The sequence below is a fragment of the Castanea sativa genome, chromosome 11 (assembly GCF_040712315.1).
Source record: "Castanea sativa cultivar Marrone di Chiusa Pesio chromosome 11, ASM4071231v1".
NCBI lineage: Eukaryota > Viridiplantae > Streptophyta > Magnoliopsida > Fagales > Fagaceae > Castanea > Castanea sativa.
In genome coordinates, this window is record NC_134023.1 from 12,052,322 (window position 1) to 12,078,712 (window position 26,391).

General features: G+C 31.2%; 1 pseudogene; it reads left to right on the forward strand.

Moving 5' to 3' along the window:
• Positions 1 to 5,056: 5,056 nt before the first annotated feature.
• Positions 5,057 to 24,618, forward strand: LOC142616080 (uncharacterized; annotated as a pseudogene).
• The last annotated feature ends 1,773 nt before the right edge of the window (positions 24,619 to 26,391 follow it).

A 26,391-nucleotide genomic window follows, 5' to 3' on the forward strand; every position in this document is an offset into this window, starting at 1 on the left:
TTCTATATTTCTCTAATTCATTTTAGGACTAATGCCCTTCATTTCAGGTTATTCCCTATTTTAAAGATTTTTTTTGGTGCTCTCGAAAGACCTGCTGAATGTAGGGAAGGCTTGTTGAACTCACTAGACATCGTTAATCACTTGCTTACCGTTAACTTATTGAAGGCCAAAAATCTTTAAGAGGGACAAGCTGACTTTGAGGATTTAGGACAATCATCATTTAATGCTTGATCGAAATTGAATCCTTTTATTGCGTGTGGGGATAAGTGTGGGGTAATGACTTTAGTTCAGCAGATGTACCAGAATTCCCATGCATACTTGGACTGTGCACGCAGCATTGTCTATGGGCTCTAGGGTCCTTCAAGTGTTCCAAGCCCCAAGAGAGGAACCTTAGATGAGCCCAACGTTAATTTAAAATGACTCTTCTACCCACCATTCCATACCGCCTGATCACCCCCTTTGTTGAACTTCTTCCTTGCTCCTTGTGAGCTTGGTTCACGTTTTGGAAAAGAAAACATGTTGCTTCAAAGGGTTTATTTTTGAACGCTAATTATTGTTACACACTGTAACTGGCACACAACAATTGAAATCATATTTTGAATTTTAGTTATAATTGTAAAATAATAATTTTGACATAATTTCAAATATGTGTCTATGTGTAAGTATGACTACTCATTTATGAATCTGGTGACCTGACCTTTATCTTTCTTCATTCGACTTAGTGGTGCCCAATTGGGCTTCACCCATGGGCCCAGACAAGTACAATTTTGTTCTGGTTTGGTTGGCTACAGAAGGCCACGGGTTGGCATCAAAATGGGCCCTCTTAGATCAAATTTGCAATGGATTTATGTGGGCCATTCATTTTAATTAAGGGTTGAGGCCACAGGCTACACTCCCAATTTGGGTGCTGGCTTGGTCATTTCCAATAAGCCACGGATTGGCATGAAAGTCGACTACTTTTGGGCTTTATATTTGTGAAGAATTTTGTGGGCCTCAAGCCCATTTCGTGTTCTTTGACCAAAATGCCCTTAACAAAGATCAAACTCGCTCCATAAATACCAGGAAAATCACCAACCATAAGTCAATAAACATGAGAAAGACAAGAAATCAATCATTAATTCAATTTCATAAATAAAACTTATGTGTTAGCAAAACATCCACTAGTGAGATCATTTTTATTATGTCTCAATATATTAAGAAAATTGGGGTGGGTTCTAGTTAGCTCAACTAGTAAAGTCTCTAATGGTTGAATAAAAGATCTTGGATTCAATCCTTGCCTATACTAAAAACCGATTGTTGTCTTGGTCTGATGATAAAAAACTTTCATTAAAAGCGAACATTATAGGTTGAAAGTCTCTATATAAAAAATAGGGAAAATTAGTTACTTGTTATCTAAATTCTCTAAACCACCCCTAATATTTAGCTAATACTATTTCAAGCAAATAAATAAGTGGGGGTATAAAATTCATTTAGAAATTCTGTGTAAAATTAAAATACAAAACTCACCTCCTTTTTCTAAAATTTAGCTTACCTCTTCAAATTTTAAATTTTAAAATAATCACAACCTCTAGGTAAATACAAACTTCCCACCACACAAACACACATTCTCCCATTTGAATTCAAATTCCCTATTTCCTTGATTTCAATTTAAACATTAATTGCTCTTTTAACTTCTTATTCTTATCTTCTTCTTTTTCCACTCTTTTTTTTTTTGAAATAAAAATTTAAAATGCTTAAGGTTCTCTTTTATTCCTTTTTAAAAAAACAAACAAAAATAATTCTATCTTATTGGTTCAAATTGGACCGATTCATTATTTTGCATTATCATTTTAGTATCATAGTTTACAATAAATGATAGAGGATTTAGAAAGTTTATGGTAAAATTTAAAGACGATAATAATATGGTGTAAATAAAAGAGAGAGAAAAAAAATAGTAGTAATTTTTTAGCGAAAAAAATTTAAAGTACAAAAATAAATGGAGTGCTAATATTTCAACGAACATTGTCAAACCATTTTATATTAGCACTCCCTTTATGTTTTTCTTCAGCCAACTTAGTGTGCTCCACGCACTAAACTAATAAATAAATAAAAAACTTTAAATGCTAACTTTACTAGCTTGTGGGTCCATTTCTATCTATTTTAGCATAAGAATCTATATTTTCTATTTTACATACTTACTTTTCAAAACACTCACATTAGATTATCTATTTTATACCATATTTCATTCAAATATCGGTATTTCTTGTTTTTTTTTTAATTGTTTCTCTTTCTTCACACACAACAACAATCATCCAATCTCTTCCTTCATTCTTGCGATCCATAAATAAAAAAATTTAAAAACTATATGCAAAATAAATAGTGTTAATATCAATTTACATCGTTACTGTAGCAACAATACATATTTACACAATTTTTGCTTGTCTGATGTTGGTAGTTTTTGGACAAAAATATGTAAAAATTTGGTACATTTATCTATTATACACCTTCTAATGTGAGTACTCAAACAACAAAATAATAAGGAGCTAGCTTTTCATGCTAATGTCAAGTATGGGCTAGACAGGATAGGTGATCCCCTCCAACCCATCAAGAGAGGAAATCTTCAACCCGATTCATCAATTAGAATCCATGTCAACTAACCCAACACAAAACTTAAACTTTTCTTTAGTTATAACCTTAGTCAACATGTCAGTTGAATTTTCATTTGTGTGACTCTTCTTTAATTTCATCTATTGTTGCTCAACAACTTGTCTTAGTCAATAGCACTCACATTAATGTGCTTTATGTGTGCATGGTACATAGTGTTCTTGCTCAGTAACACAGTTTATAGCTTAGACTGCCATAAAACAGATCCCCATGCAAAAGTAAATAAGTACCCCAAGATAAATACTTTGTTATAAAGGTCATCTACCATATCTGCATCTTAGGTTATTTTTTATTTTGTTGAGTTCACCTTGATGAGTCAATGTTTATGTTTCATTTTACCTCTAGGGTTACATAATCAAACTAACTATACTAAACTAGTATGGTTCACTGCACTTTGTGTAGACCAATTCCCACCCTTACACGATTGAGGTGCGGGTCAATCATAAGGGGAAATTGCACCAGTAGGTTTGGTGCAAACCCATTGTGTGTGTGTACTTAAAGTTTATTAACTTACAAAATGGTTTATCTCTTTAAGCTTTTGACTACACTTACGGAGCAAGTATAGCCAAAGAAGGGCATCTGTAGACACCTCATTTCATATCCGATTAATAAACTTTAGTCCCCGGTTCTAATGATGAGCTTTACATGTCTACAAAAGGTAATTGAAGTTATTTTGATAATTTGGAAGTATTCACAACTCAAAAGTGCCTAAATCGCTTTGAAAATGATGTTGAAAAATGACCTTTACTCATTGGTTTACTCATAACTTTTGATCCCCAATGAATTTTTGAGTGCGGTTTATTTTATTGGAAACTAGACATCTTGGGATTTAATTTGAATATGATTTTGCCTAATTTGAACTTAAATTAAGTAAGTTATGACCATTTGAATTTGGGCCATTATGTGGCGTTTGGTATGGGGGAATGTTTTAGGATTCCTAGGAATGTTTAAAGATTCCTATGTTTGGTTGCAAATTACGCTTGGGAATCAGATGCTAGGGGAATCTGGATTCCCCTCTTAAACCCCTCTCAGTGGGAATGTGGATTCCCTTTAAAACAGGTAGGAATCCAGATTCCCAAGCTTAAAAGAAATTATAATTTTTATAAATTGACAATTTTAACCCTTTTTCCTTATCATTTAAGCGATTAAGATAAACTATAAACAAATTATCAATATCTTCTCTTTTGTCTTTATCTTTTCCCGCCAAAACAATATAAGGATAAACAACCCTGTTAATATATTTTTTAACAAGGTTCTATTTAGATTTTACGTGTGAAAAAAAAAGTTTGAAGGAGACTCTCCATTATTGCCAGGTATTCAGTTTTACTTTTTTTTTTTTTTTTGAGAAATCACATTTACTGTTGTGTGTATTGTTCAACAAAACTTTAATGAATTTATTTTCATGAGAATTTGTTAATGTTTCTATCCGTATCTCAGATCTTAGTTTTGTTTAGTTTCTAGAAATATAGATCTAATTAGTAGCTTCATGTAGTCTTTTTTTTTTTTTTTTGTGGATTTATAGCTTTGTTTTTAGATTCATATGTTGCAGTACATGTCAATAATTTGTATCCTCTCTAGTGCTTTTGATTTTTATTTTACAATGATACAAAATGCATAAATTTTTAACAACCCATGAATAAAATTGCATTCATATACTATTCACCAAAATGGTTTTTAAAATGGTACTATTCAGCAAATTTTGGCCAACAACGTGCTTCTAGATGATACACGGTCCTTTTTTTTTTTTTGAGTGAAGAGATGGAACATGATACACGGTCTTAAATTCTAACTTCTCCTCCACTTTTCCAAAAAAAAAAAGAGTCTAACTTCTCCTCCTCATCACCTTCCCTGAACCTCGCGTCTTTTGCACCTATTCTATCACGTAGCACCTGTGACTCTCTTTCTTCTAGGTCTGCCACGTTGGTATATGACTCTACGTGTGCAACTAATCTAAGACAAAATAATTCTCTGCCGCTATAATATTAGTAGCTGTTTTATGATGCTTGTAATTTCGTTTGTAATTAATTGTTCAGCTGTTGATTCATTGGTTTGATATTATTGTGAGAATATATAATGGAGGAAACTCATTTTACTCTTTTTGCACTGGTCATTTACGGGCAATAGCTAGTCTAAGATTAAAAACAACAGATTTTTTTAGCTAATAAGAATTTATTAGTAAATATCCCAAGTAGTTTTCTTCCATTATATTAGTTACATAACTATATGTCACACTGGTAGCTAGTTTAGTAGCAGTTGTTTTCATAATTTGTAATTTTCTTAAGTGTCAAGTTTTTATTTCTTGTGTATGATTGCAGTGATGGCTCGACCACCAAGGAATCATAAAAAGAAAATTTTAGTTGTGTTGCTACATCAATTAGATTTACTACGTCAAATGTGGATGATGTTAGTGCACATGTGTGCAATAGTGATTCTTTCTAGGAATAGGAGAGTTGGAAGAATTGGAGGTTGGGGTGACCAAATATTAGAGAGAGCAAATGTGAGAGTTGTGAATATGAATCAAATGGTTTGGATGGATGATACAACATCCATAAACAATGTACGAATGGATAGGAGAGCATTTAGAAAACTTTGTGACATGCTCCACATACATGGGGGTTTGAGGCCATCTAAGAATATGGAAATGGATGAGATGGTAGCGTGTTTTCTACATGTACTTGCACATCATGCAAAAAATAGAGTTATAGCACGGCAATTAGCTCGGTCGGGTGAGAGTATAAGTAGAAACTTCAATGTTGTATTGCATGCTGTCCTTCGTCTTCATAGCATCCTTTTTAAGAAACCGGAGCCTATACTTGAGAACTGTACTGATGAAAGATGGAAATGGTTTAAGGTACATTACTATTTAGATTAGAGTGTTTCTATGTATTTCTTATTATTGATTTAAATTTAATGAATAAGTCCTATAATAGAATTGTCTAGGTGCACTAGATGGAACCTATATTCCAGTCAATGTGTCAATTGAAGACAGGCCTAGATATCGAACCAGGAAAAATGAAATAGCCACCAATGTGCTGGGAGTGTGTTCGCAGTATATGCAATTTATCTATCTATTGCCTGGTTGGGAGGGTTCAGCTGCAGATTCTAGAGTTTTGAGGGATGCAATTTCTAGGAGAAATGGATTGAAAGTCCCTCAAGGTAAATAAATACTTATTAATCAATTTTTTTTGGACACGTCTATTTAAATTCTTATAGATTAAAAATGGTGTTAGGTTACTACTACTTGTGTGATGCTGGTTACACCAATGGTGAGGGATTTCTTGCACCTTATAGAGCACAAAGATATCACCTGAATGATTGGAGGCAGGGCCACCAACCTACTTCTCCTAAAGAGTTTTTTAATATGAAACACTCTTCTGCTAGGAATATCATTGAGAGAGCCTTTGGCCTACTAAAAGGAAGATGGGCAATACTTAGGAGTAGATCATTTTATCCAATCAAGACCCAATGTTGGATCATTTCAGCTTGTGCACTACTCCACAACTATATAAGAAGAGAGATGTCACTTGACCCTGAAGAGAACTCTCCCTTGTCTGACAACTTAGGTGCTCAAGAGTTGGATGGTGAGCATATAAGGTATGTGGAGACATCTGATGCATGGAGTGATTGGAGAGATAAGTTGGCTGAAGAAATGTATGAACAATGGAGGGCCTCTAGGCATTGAATTGGAGATGATGTTTACTTGGTATTTTTCATTCTATTATATAGTTAGGTGCTCCTCAATTTGACATTACAGTTACGTAGTTTGTAATTTTCTCATTTACAATTTATGTTCAATTTGGAATATGGTTTTTGTTATTTATTTAAAAATTCCAAGAATTTGTTTTATAATATAATTTCAGTTGGTGGTATTTTTTTGTCATGTTTTTTGTTCCTTTACACAGTTTGTTGACCTTAATTACCATCATGAATGCAGTACTTACATTTTTATTTGGATAATTATGTATAATGTTCAACTTTTGCATAGACAAGGAAAATACATATAGTGAACCTGTCAATGAAGGAAAGAGAGGAACTAAATTCCAATGGACAGCTGAAGAAGATGATAAGTTGGTTGAGTGTTTATTGGAACTGGCTGGTGATGTTAAATGGAAAGCAGAAAATGGTTTTAAGGCTGGTTTTACAGCTAAATTAGAGGAATTGCTGGAGAAAAAACTGCCAGGATGTGGTATAAAGGCAAGTCCACATATAGAATCTAGATACAAAGCTTTAAGAAAACAATATTGGGCAATAGCTGACATGCTTGGTCCAAATGCCAGTGGTTTTGGTTGGAACGATAATGAGAAAATGGTTGTGGTTGAGAAACAAATTTTTGAAGATTGGGTCAAGGTAATTTTTTTTTTTTTGTCATTCATGTTTTAAAGACCAATTTTTATTTTATTATTGAATTTTTGTATTTTTGTTTCCTATCAGGGTCATCCAGATGCTAAGGGATTGCGGAATAAGCGCTTCCCTCATTTTGATGACTTAGCACTTGTGTTTGGTAAAGATAGGGCCAGTGGGGATAGAGCTCAACATGCTATAGATGCAACAGAGGAGCTAGCTAGAGGTCAAGAAAACCAATCTCCTACAAATGAAGCTGAGACAGAAAAAAATGCTGGTATAGGAGAGATCAATGGAAATGATTCTGGTTCCCAAACACAAATACCCAATCAAGGTTCTAACTCAAAGAATCTAAATAAGAAGAGGCCAAGATCCAATGATGAACTAATTGAGACCTTAATGGAGACAATGAAAGACTTTGGGAAGAAGTATGAAGAAACTAATGGGCATATGGCCACCATTGCATCTTGCTTCAAGATTGAGTTAGAGGAAGCTGAGAGAAGAATGAAAGTATTCAATGAGCCATTGAAAATCGAAGGACTTTCTATATCAGAAAGAATCAAAGCTGGAGAATTGCTTACAGCTGATTCACGTAAATGTGATTTTTTTTACTCATTGCCTGGGGATGTTAGGTATGACTATGTTATTCAAGTGCTCACAGATGCAGGGGTGAATACATTATATATGTAATAGGCATTTTTTTTCATTGTTGATGAACTACTTTTACTTTATTGCTACTTTTATGGTCTTATAGACCTAAACATTGTTAGGTTGTTTTGTTATGGATTAAGCTTTTAAATATTATTATTAAGAATAAAGCATTTGAGGATTTAAATAGTTATTTTTGTATTGTTCTTGTCATTTTAAAGGAAGATTTTTTTTAAAGGACTTGGTATTTGAGTTAGCTTTGGAAAATTTGTATTTGAGGTCTAAATATTCACAAGTGTCATACGTAGCATAGCTGGAAAATAATGTCAAGATTAATTTATAACAATATATAAATTAAAGTATAATATGATGAAGTTTCTAAGGTTTGATATGAACATCTTTATCATTTTCTTTGTCCTTCAATGGAGGCTGGAAAAAAAAAGACAAAATTGAAAATGAAGCTATTGTATGGCTTATATCAATGCTTTGCGACTTGTCTTAGGAAGTGAAGATAGTGACTTTGAAAAAAATGAGGAAACAAAGGATAGAAGGGCACAAAAAAAGGCGAGGCTCCTAAACTAAGAGAGTCCAGCCTCATTCTGAACAACATTTACAAAAGAAGGACCATCTTGCTAAGTTATGGCAGCCAAATTTCCAGCTCTAGGCATTGAAATTCCAGCTAGATTGCTCCGAAAGGTCCGAAGGGCATCCTTTGCAAAAGTGACAAGCCGCCACTGTGAGACAGGCTTTGACTTACTCAAAGCTTCAATGCAGGCCTTAGAATTCCCTTCAAACACCATTTGATCTACATTCAATTGTCTAGCCAAACTAACCGCCCAAAGGATTGCTTTTGCTTTTGCTTTAGCTTGGACATGGATGTTGGTTTTTTTTTTTTTTTTTCTTATTTCATAAAAAAAAGTTTCGAAATCTATGCTCTTAGTTAACTATTAATTTTTCCCAATTTTGTAAGGAAAAAACTTAATGGAAAAGAAAATTTTAAATTTCTAGAAACTTGTTAGGAATTTTTTTTTTTTAAATTGATTTTTTCTGCCATTTTTTTTTATACATTTCATAAAAGTAGTGTCAAAATAATTCATTAACAAAGAGGTACCATTAATTAGTTCAAATTAGGTGACACCCTTGTTTACCTGTTGATTGAGCAAATTACAATATCATTGATTAAAAACGTCAATTTCATATTAATTCTAAAATATTTTTTTTATCTATCTATTTAGAGGAAGATATTTTTAATAGTTTATATATATTTTTCATTATTTATTTAAAGGAAGTTTTTTTTAAAGGACTTAGTAGTTCACATTCAAATCTAAGGACAAAATGGGAAAAATAAATAATTCATTTAAGATTCCTGGGAATACACCAAACATTATCATCTCACATTCCTAAGAATCTCCAAATGAAACCAAACATAGGAATAAATACATTCCTAGGAATGTGATTCCTAGGAATCACATTCCTAGGAATCTGGATGCCAGAAGTAATGTAGATTCCCCCGTACCAAACGCCACATTAGTGTTGTCAGATTAGAGTTTTGGGGGACTCATGCGTACGCATAAATCATGCATGCGTGAAAATGCCCCAACCATGTGCGAGCATGCTACTTTCCAGAAGCCAAGGACTTTATTTTTTTAGGGCCCAAAGCCTCCCTCTTTGAGGGCTCCTGGCCCCTAGACCTTTTGGAACGTCCAAAACCCTATAAATGAGTCTGAAAACCCTAATTTAAACATATAAATACAACCTTATGCCTCCAAACTCAAACCCTAGCTAGAGAGAGTTGATTCTTCACCTACACTCTTCCAAAAACTATTTCTTTCTTTTAATACTTTGAACACACATCTATTAGCACGTTTTTAAAACCCCTCTCTAATGTTCATTCAAGTAGAAAGTAAGTTTTTCAAATCATTGAATCCAAACCTTTTCAAGAATCATTTTTATTTTGAGTTGTGATGACTAAGAACTATTGAAATATTCTATTTTCTTTTGAATCTCATTGAATCTTGTTGTGTAAGCATTGAGGGGCCAATTAAATCTCTACCAAGCTGTGATTCAAAAGCAAGGTGAGTCTCCCCCCATGACTTTTTCTTAATTTGGGTTTTTATAACTTGTGTTCTTCTTGTTCTTAATTTTATTTATGTGTTATACATGCTTAGAAATATAATTTGATTTGTTTGGTTTTTATTTGTTGTGTCTCACCATATTTTGATTGGAGAGTTGAATAATTGGATATATTTATGAACATGTTTTGATGTGTTAAGAGTTGCTCTTGTTTGTTGTTAGATCCAATGCATGTTTAGGAATATATTTTGTTTTTGTTTTTTTTTATCTTTCTTATCTTTGTTGTTAGTTTAGGTTGTTTAGTTTTGTATTAGAAGCATGCTAAGTGATTTGTCTAATGTGAGCTCTTCACTGGCATTTATGAAGCGTCTATGTTTCAGATTCCTAATTATGAATATCCATGTTGACAGTTTAATTATGTATTGCAGGGTGCTGAGGAATAATAATATTTCTGATTCGGTTCCATCCAATATAGGGGAATATTTAATTTGACACAACTGTAAGTAATGCCCAAGCAATGGAACCAGTACATTTCTACTATTTAATAGGTTGGACAACCCCAACCTGAAGAAAGAATAATAAGCCAGATACGCCATCCAGTACAGTTTAATTATGGCTTGCAAAATGAACTCACTCTGTTTGTAATTGAATAAGGGGCCACTTCATTGTATTTTGTACCCATCCTGTTTCTTTTCAGCTTGTCTTATCTTTTCTCCGTCCTTTTCTTGTTGGGATGGCGTATCTGACTTATATTTTACTGGCTCTAGTTGCATAAGGATTATAATTGTTAATTACTTCTTGTAGATAACTAGTTTTATATATCACCCAACCACATGACAATTGCTTTGTTGTCAATACATAATAATAATAATATTGTTTTACTTTTTCAGGATTTGAGCTTCAACAATATAACAGGACTGATTCCAGTCTCACTTTTCAATTTGAGTTCACTCTCTTACTTGTAATATACCTCATTTTCTTAATTGCATATTATACATCACAATATTATTCTTTATTGTATTGAAGATTGTCTATTGTGTTCATTATCAGGTTCCTTGGAAATAATAAATTAAGCAGCACAGTGCCTTCACAAAAAAGCACGTCTCTTCTCAACATGTAAGTGCACAAGACATTATTTGCCTTTAACATTATGATGAAACATTTAAAATGAAAATTTAGGTGTCCAACAATTAGCTTTTTAATTGAAAAACTCCCTTATTTGTTGATTAAATGTACCAGGCTTTTTTGAATCTTTACTGTATATATACAAGGAGTTATATTCAATCTAATGTCGAGAGGGGGTATTATGACCCTGTCTCTTATTAACACTAAGCTATGTTAGAATGGTATTTTGATAGAAAATTTGAGTACCACATCCCTAAATCTTATATGAGCTTAGTGAACATTTATATATAGTGAGCTGAAATAATCGTATGGAGAATATGCTTTTACATTGGGAGGTTATGACACATTTATGATTTATCAAAGATTTTATCTCAAATGTAATAATTTAGTGATTACTATAAAATGATGATGTGTTTCCTATTTTGGGGGGGGGGGGGGGGAGGTAGGGGTGTTTCGTGTATATTTTAGAAGCAAGAAATTACAGAAAAAATTATTCTATATCACCACTGGCTTAATTGTACTGTCCAAATCTTATAGTCTCAGAAAAGAATAATGCCTTGCGAGATACATAGATTTCCAAGTGTAACTAATTATAACATAAACAAGAATGGCATCATTAGCAAACATGGAAAACTAGAGGTTCTGGATTTAGAATTTTGTGTTAAAGCATCTGTGTTACTAGAGTAATGCCTAATTTAGTATCGAACGGGGATTGTTTACAAAGTGAATGAATTATGTATCTAACATCCTTAGTATGTTATGCTTGCAGTGATTTGTCTTACAATAATTTAGAGGGAAGCTTTCCTTCTTGGGTCAGTGAACAAAATTTGCAACTGTCTGTATACTATTGTATTTGAAAATTTTTAATATTATATTTAATTTTTTGATTTTCTATAACCTGCTACTCTCAAATAATAACTGACATTCAGATCTTATTCTGTATAACATGCAGTAATTTAGTTGCCAACAATTTCACAATAGAAAGTTCAAACAGCAGGTAAATTTCTACATGCTATATTTCTTTATTTTAATGCTTGAGTTTTACCATAATGAAACAAATTGTTGTTTCTAATCTGGTTTAAAATTGTTGTCCTCTCAAACGTTTTGGAATATGTGGAGTGTAAATTTTCATTAACTAGCTACTTTTGATAATTATAATGTTTGAATAGCAGTAAATTATACATAGAAAATCAATTAGCTTCTGTCTTGCATGTAAATTACTTAAACAAGTCCACTAAAGGTTTGGACCAATGGGCGTCTGATGCAGGACAATAAAGTTTTGATACCAAACTAATTTGGGATTTGTTGCTGGGTTTTGGGGTATGTAGGGTTAATGTTTGTCGTGAAGAAGGTTGGAAAATATTAGGAAGTGAAGGAGAAAAAAGTAAAGTTAATTGAAAATTGCTGGAAGTTGAACAGAAAAAGGAAGAAGTAGAAAATATTTGGCTCACATGTGGAGATCCTAGGCATGACAAATAGAGTTTCCAGCTCCAACAACTCAGGAGTCATCAGTCACTAAAATATGCAAACTGAAGTATATAATTTTATTAATTAGAATAAAAAGCCTAGTTATATCATCTTTCTGAGATTTACATGGTCAAATGAGCATCTAATCTATGTTCTCTTAATATAGAACATTGAAAAAATATTTAGAGTAATTAGTTGATTCGATGCCTTGTAGAGTAAAGGGGACCTTCAAGTCCCAATTGGTTTAGGGCCCCCCCCCCCCCCCCCACCAACATTGAAAAAATATTTAGAGTAATTAGTTGATTTGATGCCTTGTAGAGTAAAGGGGACCTTCAAGTCCCAATTTGTTTAGTCCCCCCCCCCCCCACCAACATACCAATTCTGCCTAATCAATATCAATATCAAAAAAATATATATATAAAAGTAGAGACCTCATGTGAGAGTGTACGAGGTCCTGCCATGTGGCACTCTAATATTACATTTAACTTTTTTTATATTTTTTCATTAAGTTTTTTTAACCATTACCCAATATATCATAGTAACTCATTTTTACTATTATATAAATTTAGCATTTTTTTACCTCTTTTTATTATGTTTTTTTTTTTTTATTGTTATCCAATATATTATAGTAACTTCTTTTTCCTATCTTGCCACGTAGTATTCTAATATTGCATTTAACATTTTTTTATCTTTTTTTATTAAGTTTTTTTAACCGTTACCCAATATATCATAGTAACTTATTTTTACTATTATATAAATTTAGCATTTTTTACCTCTTTTTATTAAGTTTTTTTTACTGTTACCCAATAGATCATAGTAACTTCCTTTTACTATTATATAAAATATGAGCTGTTCTTGACAATTAGACCCATTAGACCAAAATTAATTTACTATAAAATAAACTACCTTTTAAAAGTAAACCAAACCTTATGAAAAACTCAAGCCAGTTCTTACCTTACATATTATGACCCAAATTTGACCCTTCCCACATGAAATCATGTCTTCATTTTTCCCCAATTTCAATTCAATATGCGTTTGTCTATTAATAATGTTCTATGCAATTTATGCAGACAAATTCTCTGTCTTCGACCAGGGCAACAAAAATATATATAAATCTTAAGATCCTTGAGGTTACTGAAATAATTAACAAGTGCATATTTCTAAAATTTATAATAACAAAAAAGTCTAATAAATATCATATTCTATCTCACAAAATGCCATTAACTTAATATTTTCTTTAAAAAAATCAATGATAGGAATGGAAAAAAACATGATCCTATACAAGAAATACCAAAAATACATGCAAAAAAAATTTTCATAGGAGGATTTATCTTTAAATATTATGAAGACAATAGTAAAAATAAAATGCATTGAATGAGATTCTACGAAACAGGTTTGTTAATCATTTCAATTTATACTCATCATTTACGTAAAAAAAAAATCATACATCATATTATTTACATTAAAAAAAATAATACATATTAATTTCAAAATTCATTGCAAGATGTAAACTGCTAGGGTATTGCAATGATAAGTAATATTGATACAACAATAGGTTGGTATTACATTTTATGCGTACTTGGTGAAAAGAATGTCAAACCACAAGCAAAATCATTTTGGTATGCAAAATGTGAAACAAAAATAAATCTTTCTATCCCAAAGTTAGAGACACTCACATTAACTACATACCCTCCAAATATTTATAATATATTTATCTCACTATAACTAATATATATATATATATATATATATATATATATATATATATATATATATATATATATATATACAATTGCAAACTACTTCAGATGCATGATTCAAAATGAAGTTTTTGATGCAACTATCAAAACAAATTTTGTGATATTTAATTGAGATGCCGAGAAAATCCTAATTGAATCTACAAGATATTTTGCTGAAAAATAAACTGAGGTACAATTTATTTAAATTATTGTAAAAATATTGATATTGGAGAACGAATTCCACGTGATTTGAAAAAAAAAAATTAGGAAAAAAATGGATTTCTCTACTTCATTTGAATGAATTCAATCTAAAGGGTGGTTTTGAAAATTACATAGTTATTAAGATTTTTGATGCACTTTCAAATGATAAAAAGGTATGGAAGAAAAAAAAAACACAATTCAATATGCTATATTAATTCTTTTTGCTACACTATTCCAAAATTAACAAAAATAAAAAAATAAAAATATTTACAAAAAATTATAACATCATTGAAATTTAATATAAATGCAAATACTATGAAAAATCTTAGCGACAAAGTTCAAACTTTGTAAGATCCAATTAAGAATCTCTCGACGCCAATTCATTAGTGATTAACACAAATAATGCAACAAAAGGAAAAAAAATGATGAAAGCTCAAAAATTGAACAAATATGGATGAACTAAACTTCAAACGTTGAAGATAGAGAAACTGATGATGATAACAAGCATCACTATACTTTAATAACAAAGATTGAAGGAAAAAAAAAAAAGATTTCGTAATAAAGCTTTTTATTACATCATATAATAAAAATAAATAATATAGAATGAATTAATATGCCTTTATCAACTTTTATTATACAATATTACTCCAAGTGGTTTTAATTATTACTCATTACTTGAACAAAATAATTATAATAGATATATATGAGTAATTTATAATTGTTACTTTTTATGATGAACTCATTACTAACAAAGTTTTATAATAAATATACTATAATATATGTCTAATATTTTCCAAAAACAAATTTATATAAAACATTACAACAGTATTCGTGCATCGCACGGAAAGCTTACTAGTAGTATTAATAGGAGAACGTTTATTTGCATATCGCCAAGAGATCTTTTCTCATTTACACAAGTGAAAACCTTTGTATCAAGGAGATATATCTGCTTTAATAATTGGTGTTTCATGTGCAACGTTATCACATTCCTTGTCTAAGTGTATTTCTCTCCTGCTTTTAGTGTTTTGCCTTCAGGATTGAACTGTCTTCAACGAAGTTTTCCTTGCAATCGAGGCAATGGAAGATGTAAGTACAATTACAAACTCCCACTTGATTGTAAGAATGGAAAGCATCAGTAGGTAGAGGCCACACAACAAGAGAATTATAACTAGGATTGGTGTTTCTATGAAGAATGCTGAAAGTTCAAATGTATACAAAATATTGATATGGATACTGTAAAATCAAAAGGCATTCCAAACTTTTAGTAGACATGAATATTGGTAGGACTAAATAGGCAACTATATTCCATTTTATAAATTCGGTATTCAGCAATTGATAATGGCAGCATGATATTCTTTAGAAACAAATTGCAAGGTCAATGAACTTCTGCCAAGAGCTCTCTACTGGTGATCATTAATAGAGTATTTAAAGTATGTCAATCTTTTCTCCTTAGTACCAAGTCACATATTCAAATTACAGATAAATTACACTATTCTTCAACTCACATTTTAGTTTATTTATAATAGACTACTAGAATTGATTAGGTTTCTGAATTCAAGCATCCACTATTGAAATGCATAGCATGCTTATGAATGCACAAAGTTATCACCTTTTCTGAGCTTACACATCAATGAGTGTTTCTTTTATATTGGATTCCAGATTATGACTTTGCAATTAAGTGTGGTAGTCCTCAGATTACCTCTTCTAAAGGGATTGTGTATGAGAGGGATAATGAGACACTTGGTCCAGCTACATATTATGTGATTAACACAGACATGTGAACAATTAGCAATGTTGGATATTTTGCTGGGACCAGTAATCCTCGGTATACAAGTTCTTCGTTATCTCAGTTTACGAATACTTTAGACTCAGAGCTGTTCCAAATAGCTTGACTCTTTGCTTCATCATTAAGATACTATGGCTTGGGGCTTGAGAATGGAAATTACACTGTGAGCCTCCAGTTTGCAGAAACAACTTTCGATAACAGTATCAATAACACTTGGAAAAGTCTTGGGAAGCGGGTCTTTGATATTTATTACCAGGTTTGCATCATATTATTGAATTATGTTGGAATTATAGTGTTTTCATTTAAAATCAGGTTTGCATTTCCTAAAAAGTTTTTTCACCCTAGTATAAAATCACACACCATGACCGTGACTAGGGATTGTGATGACAGGTAAGTGTATATGTATCTACACAAAAAAAAAAAAAAAAAAAAAAAAATTGTATGGAACAAATATTTTGACCGTCTTATTTCATCAATGCAGAAACTTCTTTAAATATGATGCATATTTACAATTGAGACTATCTAATTAATTCCAAAATTGGCCACTGGAGGTTCTCTTATTTGGCCCCTCCACAAATTTGCTTTTAGCATCTAATTATTAATTAATTCTTATTTTTTTCAGAATTTTAGTTGAGTATGGCACAACCATTACCTCTGTAATTTCTTCACTATTTTGCAATTAATTTCCAAAAATCAAAGTAGTTTTGATTTCCAAAAATATGCCTATTATCATGATAAGGATTTTGAACAAAGCCTGTCATGAGTCCCTCTCCAGTTTTCCTATAACTACCCCCTTCCTCTTATGCTCATTTGTGTATTTTCTTAATTTTTGAATATGTTTAATCTAGGGAAAAATTTTTGAAAAGGATTTTGACATACAAAAGGAAGCCGGTGGTGACTCTTCGTAGCTGTTCAGAAGGAATATAATGCGGTTCAGGTATCAGAAAACTACCTTGAAATCCATCTCTTTTGGCCTGGAAAAGGGACTTGCTGTGTACCTGCTCAAGGTACTTACGGGCCTTCTATTTCAGCCATCAGCGCTACCCCAGGTAATAAACTGCAAAAACTGTAGATGCAAATCAGAAAAATTAGGTACTGGCTTCCTCACATGTTATTGACTATCTTACTTTTGTATAGAATTTACACCCACTGTTAGTAGCGGACCTCCCAGCAACAAGAGGAATAGCACTGGTCTGATTGTAGGTCTCATTGTTGGTGTGGGAGTTTTGACCTTCGTTTCTGTTTTCGTGGTTTTCTATATTGTTGGAAGAAGAAAACTGCTAACCAATGATGATGAAGTTAAGCCAAAAATCATGTTGCTGGTACATGATAGTTGTCACCTGTCAAACTTCATTCAGTCTTCTCTGACTTATATTTATATATTACTAAAAGCTGAAGCATAGTATTTAATATCACTACATTCACATCGAGTCATGTCAACAATTACGTTATTATTATTTTTTTCAATTTTTCTTATATTTTTTAAAACATTTTCTCATTTAAGGTGACTTAATTATTTAAAAATTAAAATATCTTTCAACCATTATTTTTATTATTAATTTTTCAAAACTCTCATTTCCTTTTACCTCTTCATCTCCCTACTGTTTTCTACCTTAATATCATTATTTCTCTACCTTTTTATCTTCTTTTATTTTGACTCTTCTTATTCTCAACATCTTACTACAAATTTGACATTTTCTTTTTCATTCTATGTATAGTTTTCTCCCACAAAAAAAAGTTACTTCTCTCTCTCTCTCTCTCTCAATTTGTTTTTCATTTTTTGTTTGATTTTTATTTTTATTTTTATTGCATCAATTCTTTAGATTGATGAATTTTTGTGTTAATTAGAATTCTACTTTGGGTTGATGTATTCTAGTTTTGTGTTTTAAGTTGTTATCTTTTATATTCTCTTTGATTATATATTATCTTACTACATTCTACATATAGTATATAATAATATAAATATTACATAGAATGACTTAGATAATTTGATGCTTATTGTTATATATTTTATTTTTACTCTTTTTTCCTCTCATATTGTTTTATTCAACATTTAAATCCAATCACATCGTCCATACTATTAAATTATACAGCGCAAATAAAGAAAATAGCTAGACACAAACCTGCCTTTCTTTACCATACATTAGGGGAATCAAAATATTTGTGTGATTAAGAGTCATATAATTTATAATTTAGATAGTACCCTTTGAATGTGCCTAGACCCATAGATTGAGTAATTTGTAGACGTCAAAAGCTATTGAGAATGAACTTTTTGAATCAAGTCTAAAAAAAATTTGAACTATTATATATCATTTAGATAAAAACTTTTATCATAGATACATTAATATTTTTTTTTTGCCACAAATTTAAATCACGCAAACTTAATAATTTTATATTATGTGTTAGCATTGTCTCTGCTTCTTCTTTTTCTTCTCAAAAATATTATGTATCATCTTTAAAGGATGCTAACAATATGATCTTATGGGAAAAGTTATATAAAATATTGAGAAAAAAATGTTTAATTTTACAATCTACTAAAAATGTTTTTTTAAATATTTAAACCTTTCTATTTTTCATATCATTGACGTGTTTTACAACTACAGCATATGTTAACTTAAGTCTTAATATTCTTAAGTTGTTTCAGCAAAAAAAAAAAAAGTTGTCACAAAAAAGGAGTTCATGTAAAGCTTTTTGCAAAATGGAATATTTGTTTTGTAAGGTCACCAAATTTGATAATTTGCAAATGTGGAACTACTCGCAACAATATTTGTATAGTTATATAGTTCCAGTTAAAGTAATTGTGTATACTTTTAGTCTTCAAAAAACACACATCTACTGGTGATTAAACGTTCATCCTGGGTAATTTTAACTTTTTATATGATTGTACCTTTACATATTCATCTATTTTCAATTAGATTGTTTTTTCCAAAATAAAAACTTCAATATAGATATTTATAAGCAAACAATAAAATAATGATTCATAAATAATAATAAAAATTATCTATGCCTATTTATCTTGTGCGATTGTAACTTCACATATAATTATGCATTTATATATTCATTTACTTTGATTTAGATGTCTACAACTTAATAATGAAATCTATAAACACGATAATTAAAACAATCATATTTCTACAATTCAAAAAGTCACAATTCCTTTTTTTTGAAAAAGGCCTTTTACATTTCCTTGGAATTATTTTTAAATTTTTTTTATAAAACCTTTGACATACCAATAACCTAACCACTTCATACATTAAAAATATTTAAAGCTCATTATTACTTCCATTAATTTATTATGAATATCTTAATTGATTGAGACCAAATTAGAGAAATGCCTTTCATATTTCCTTGAAAATTCAGAAGGAAAAAAAACCTTTGACATACCACCAACATAACTATATCTATAACTATTTAAGCCATTCATGATATCTATTTTTTATATGAAGGAAGAAAAAAGAAATGAAATTAAACATCAATTAATAACTGTTATTTGGAAAATAAAAAAGTGGTCAAGAGGAATAAGAAATAAAATAGAGATGGCTATACAGAGGACATTGAAAACTTTATAGTGCAATAAAATCAACCATTACATTCACTTAATTAAATCAATAATCAACAATTAAATATAATAATACAAAATTTAAACTTAAAACTAATCAAACTCTAACTAGGAAAATTATATATAAAATCATAATCTTCATACACAATGAATAGTTTTACCTCTTATTTAATGTCTATTTTATGCAAATCATCAACCAATAAATATATGATAATGGAAAAAATGTTGTAGACAAGATTATGAAAAATATGATAAAACTTTTTAAAAAAAAGCTCTTTATAAAGTCTAGAGACTAAAATAGTATTGTATCTAAAAAATTATCACGTGCAACGCGCGGGTCTGCAACTAGTTGTTGGAAAAATAGAATTCTTTTTTTCAGGTGATGCTATATTACAAAATGCAGTCTATCATTTCATGTTTACATAAGCATTTTTTCCAAAAGCTCTTCTTTATATGTTTCTGCATAATACACGTGCACACACAAACCGACAAATAAACAAAAATGAGTAGGTAGAAACATAAGTTATGGGCCCATGAAGCCCCAGGCTGTAGACAACTTTTCATATATTAAGCTTGCTGCCGAATCTCCAGCTTCAGTCAACATTTTGGACTAAAACATATTGATGGTTGATACTTAAGAAAAGGAGATTTTCTCAATTTAGAATTGTAAAAACCTTACTGCATTTTCTGCTTGAAATCACTCAAGCAATCAATTACTAGTTAATGGATTCAGTGTTACAACCCGTATGTATGTTGGACATGCAGAGCTCCTTGGAATAGATGCTAGAACATTCACTTTTAGCTGTGCTAAACTAAAGACAGCTACAGAAGATTTTAATCCTGATAATAAGCTTGGAGAGGGAGGATTTGGACCTGTCTATAAGGTAAGTACTTTAGTGGCTGAACCCAAGCCATTGCCTTAATTTTGATTGCCTGATGTAAGTTAGAGCGACTGTACATCTATTGCTATGTCCAACCAAATAACAATTAACAAATAATAGATTGTGACATCGCTGTTTTTTTAGTTTCTTTCCGGTTATATCCCCTATACATTCTTTTTTTCTTTTTGTTTTGAAATTGCGTGGCACTCTTTACCATAATATCTTGGTTCTTGGTACTGTTATTGGTGAAATACTGGCAATTGCAATTATTGTAGAAGTAAATTGATCCAAAAATAAATGAAGATTCATAACCTCATATATATATAACAATAAACTATTTCTTTTACTAGATCTAATGCATATGCATCTTCTGTTATTGTTATCTTTCAACTTCCGTTTGAGTCGAAATTTATTCAAAGTTCTTAATCAAATGAACAAATTTATTTTCTAGTTGTTTCTGATTTAGGCTATTTTCCCAAATTCATATTTGTCTAAGTCGCCATATCACAAATTCACATTCCTTTTTTTGGGCAATTGTGGATTTGTAGGACTGTTCAATCTTCAGTGCAACTTGTTCTTTACACTTGGTATACTTATAAAACAAAGCGTCATATGGTGAAATGAGGTCCATTTTATGCCACTATATCCCAATTTTAAGAAGTGAATCTGTTATTAAAAATCACTGATTTACAGAAATCTACTTATAGTGGGTGATGAATTCATGAAAAAAAGGGGTAATTTATATTTTAAACCTGGCTGATTTCAAATAAGCCCTAAACTTTAAAAGGTTACATATAGATGAACCTAGTATTTTATCAAAGGTTTCAATTAACCGCTTCTGTCCATGTTTCCTATGTCGTCATTTACTTATAAAATGGTGAATCTTGCTACGTCCAAAATAATGCTGTATTTCCTCTCTCTCTCTCTCTCTCTCTAAATTTTATGTGGTGTCAAATTTTTGTGACACTAATCTTTGCAAAACACCATTGTTTAGGCATGTTTATGGTAAATGATGTTAGAGAAAAAATAGATGGAGGGGTGAAGTGAAATGTTTTTCAAAGATCAAGGTGTGTGTTGATTTTTTTTTTTTTTTTAAGTATAGGGTTTAATTGCAATCAACTCAAATTATATGGTTTAAAATATAATTTGGCCAAAAAATAATTATTGGACACACATTCTAAGTAGTCTCACTTCAAACAAACTATGTATAAAATCATCTACGGCCTTGTAGCTAAATTGACACCTCCCATTGCACAAAGTACTTAGGGTATAGGAGAGAAAGGGTTCAAGTTGTGAGATTAGCAGTATGTTGTAATTATCTCTAAAAAAAGACTACATATAAAATCTTGAATTGATGATTCCAAAAATTTAATATTCTCATGGATGGTTGGAAGTTTGAGCAGCTGAGTAATTACATTTTTTGGAGGGTAAAGCTTTCTTATTTTCTTTTATCCTTTTTTTTTCCTAGATATTTGTATGGTTTCTTACCTGATCTATGAAATGGAATCCATAAGATGATCTTTCTGCTGTTAATAGCTTGCTTACTGTATTGCTTGTATCATTGGAGGAAAAAAGGAGACACTTTAAAAAAAATTATTTATTATTATTATTAAAAAATTTGACATTTTGGACCAAATGAATTGAAGGCTATCTAGTGTTTTGTAGAACATTTATATGTGGGAAATGTTATCATCCCTGCTAATACTTTTCCTTTGAATGGTATGAGCCGCAGGAGATTGAAAATGATTAAACTGCACATAAAATTTCATTTTAAGGATTACTATTAAGCAATAACTACCATGTTTTGAGTTTCATCCTTAAAAATTTTATATATAAATGGATATTGTATTTTTTTGTTTTAAATTGTTTGATTTGAGCCATCAATCAGATAAGAAGTGTAAATTATATATATTAAGCCATCCATCCTAACTAGCCAAACCCTACTTTTTAATTTACTCTAATGGATTAAAATCATATGTAGATGTGGTTATTTTTAAAAAAATATTTTCTTCAATATTTTGTTGGTACTTTGTAATAGGGAACACTTTATGATGGGAGAGTAGTTGTTGTGAAGCAACTTTCTGTAACATCACACCAAGGAAAGAACCAATTCATAGCTGAGATTGCTACTATATCCGCTGTGCAACACCGTAACCTTGTGAAGTTGCATGGATGTTGCATTGAGGGAGATAAACGACTCCTTGTGTACGAGTATATAGAGAATAAAAGTCTTGATCAAGCATTATTTGGTATGTGAACCCATCTTTGCTATTTCTGTGTGTGTAACTAGTTATTTATACTATGTAGATTAAATTTATAAGCTTGCATGAGACAGGAAATAGAACTTTGAATCTCAAATGGTCAACACGCTTTGATAGATGCTTGGGAGTAGCAAGAGGTTTATCTTATCTTCATGAGGAGTCACGGCTTTGAATTGTACACAGAGATGTGAAGGCCGGTAATATCCTTCTTGACTCTGATCTCATCCCCAAAATATCAGATTTTGGCTTGGCCAAACTTTATGATGATAAAAAGACGCACATAAGCACCCGCGTTGCAGGGACCATGTAAGACCCTAGAGTCTTAGCTTGTCACCTTGTCCTTTTGAATTACATAATCCTTTTATTTTATTTTGTTATTTTTTATTTATGTTAGTACTAAAATTTGTGTGCGATTTTTACTGATATAGTGGGTATCTTGCACCAGAGTATGCCATGCGTGGGCACATTATAGAGAAGGCTGATGTGTTTGCCTTTGGTGTGGTGGCTCTTGAGATTGTTAGTGGGAGGCCAAATGCTAACTCAAGCTTGGAAGAAGAAAAGATATATCTGCTTAAATGGGTATGCACAGTATTCTTGCACTCATGTATAAGATTGTTATCTTTCTTTAATTAATGAATGGGTTTTTGTTTTTTTGCTCTAGATAAATAAAGAATAATACTAGAGGTACAAACTATTTTACAAAATTTTTTATAAACTGTTGATGTGGTAAGCGATTATTGGTAAATGAAAATGTGATATTAATGGTAGGCCTAAATGAAAACTAATAAGAGGTTGGTCACATGATCAACATTTTGTAAAAATGTTATAAAATAGTTTATGCCTGTAGCATTATTCATAAATAAATTAAACTTGGATCTTCTTAAGAGGAAAGTTTGGACGTCCAAAGGAAGCAAAATAAATTTTAATTACTAATTTAGAGTATTTGAAAATAAGCCCACTTTGCTCCATAATTGGAGCCTTGTTCAAAGTTATTTTATTAAATTCAAGATACAACGTAAGTTTTATTTTGTTTTGGTTGTTCTTATTTATGCAAAAGTTAGATTCACAAAATGAGCCTTTGTATGAACACCTAGACTCATTAAAACAGAAAGTATGAATTTGGATTGAATACAATATTGTTCTTATTACCAATATCTTTATGCTATATTATGAACACCTAGATTCATTGAAACAGAAAGTATGAATTTGGATTGAATACAATATTGTTCTTATTACCAATATCTTTATACTATATTATGAACACCTAGACTCATTGAAACAGAAAGTATGAATTTGGATTGAATACAATATTGTAAAGCTATTCTAATAACACATGTATCTTTCTCAGGCTTGGCAATTACATGAAAACAACCGTGAAGTAGACCTTGTGGACTCTACATTATCAGAATTTTTTTTTTTTTTGATAAGAATGTTATAACTTTATTAATCAATGTCAAAAGACAATACATCTTGAGTCAAAGCAGACTCAATGGGTATTGGAGTATCCTCAATCCAAGTTACAAATGTTTCTAGCTTTTTTGCATAGTGTGCCAAAATGTGATCAGAATTTGATGAGAAAGAAGTAAAACAGCTGATAGGAGTATCTCTTCTATGCACTCAAGCGTCCCCAACGTTACGGCCATTAATGTCGCGTGTGGTGGGAATGCTTTCAGGAGATATTGAAGTGAGCACTGTAACTTCAAGGCCAGGATATTTGATGGATTGGACATATAATGATATAACCAATGTATTGAGTGAGGGTGCAACTATAAGAACTGATACTAGCTATTTCAACTCATCATCAGCAAGTACAAGCATGGTGGTTGCTGGAGAAAATTCAACGGCAATTGAATCTAAACCTATGCTTGGTGAGATTATTAGTGAGGGTCGATGAGAATTATTCTTTATTTTTCTTCAAATTTTATCTAAGTGTGTAAATTGAAGAACTTTTTGTGTATTAATTATTCAATTCCTAATTGTATATGTATTTAAATCATCACAGATGGAATTGTTTAGCATGAATTTTTCAATCCTCCTTTTGTGAGTTTGACACCGTCATTTGTTACATTCTTTTGGAGGAAGCGTAGTTTGTGTCAAGTTGTGACTGAAACATTATCATATGTAAAGCACCATTCAAGAAGTTGTACAAGTGTTTCACACGAAGATTTATTTGTTATTTGTTTTGGTTTGGTTTGGTTTTTTGACTTTTTCTATTTTTATTTTTTATATTTATTTTTACATCTACCAGGTGAAGTTAGGGATGGCAATGGCAATAACCTGTTAGTACAAATTATTTATACCCACCGTGAAGTTTTTTTTTATATGGGTAAATTACAACTTACCTATCTATAGTTTGGTTGAAATTTAAATTGCCTACTTGTAGTTTAAAATTTGACACTTTATCCACCTGGGATTTGACCGAAATTTAAGTTGCCTACTTGTGGTTTGAAATCCCATGATGCAAGTGTTTCATTGGATTCTTATTTATCTTGTATTTTTATATTTTTATGTTTTTTGAGGAGAGAAACATAGGTAAGCAACTTAAATTTTGGCCAAACTACAGGCGAGTAAATTGTAATTTCCCCTTTTATTTTTTATTTTTTTGATGGGAACTGGGAAGATTAAAATTTTCATTCATGAAATGATAAATGTTCTACATCATGAGCTAAAGCCATATAATCTCATACTAGGTGATGTTCTTAACTAAAAAAGAATAACTCTATCACTTATCCATTCATCATGGTGAAAGGGCAAGTATGTGAAAATAATATTTACAATATAGGTTAAAATGCAAAACTCGCCCTCTAAAAGTAGGGTCAGAGCTAAGTAATATATGTTCTCTCTCCAAATTTTTTTAAATCCTCTCTAATTATAGGTAAAACTAAGTCTCAGTTCCTTTGATTTAAGAGTTGATTTAGTGTGAGTTTGGATAATGTTTTTCCCTTGCCGTTTGCGTTTCCCTTGCTCTCGTGCACTGTTCACGAGACCCGCAAGTACGGAATCTGACAAATTTTGCTTTAAAACTGGGTCTCAGAGCACTATTCACACATTTAAAAATTGTTTTGCTACAGTGTTAAAAATTATTTTGCTACAGTGTTTTCAGTAATAAAGTTTCAGTTTTCAGTTTTTAACAATAAGCGGTATCCAAAATTCCAAATAGACCCTTAAGGGCAAGCCCCACAGGATAAAAAACTTGGCTTCCCTCCTACATGTCAGCCATAAGAATTGCCCCACTCCAAATCCCAACTTTCCAGCCATAAAAATTCACTCATTTTCTCTTTTCCATTCTCCTCTAAAAGCATAGCCACAGCCAAATCCCTTCTTTGTTTGTTTGGTTTTTTTTTTTCTTTTTTTTTTTTCTAAGAGCCTAAGACCACGTCCACGTCCACATCCATATCCTTTACTACCCTTCACTTTTACCACTTTTTATTCATTCAATTTTTCTGAAAGGATAAAGGATAAAAGTAAGATGTAGTACATTAGTACAAAAGTGATTTTCAAAATATTTTTTACCATAGTAGTTGTGGGGAGTGGACCTGAGCTCTCCCTAAGGATCTTAGCCCAAAGAAGAAGAATCAAGAAGTCCCCTCCACGGTAAGGGCCTAACCCAAATACCGTCAAGGTACAAAGGAATCCCACTATAGGAAAAGCCATTTGAAGACGATGT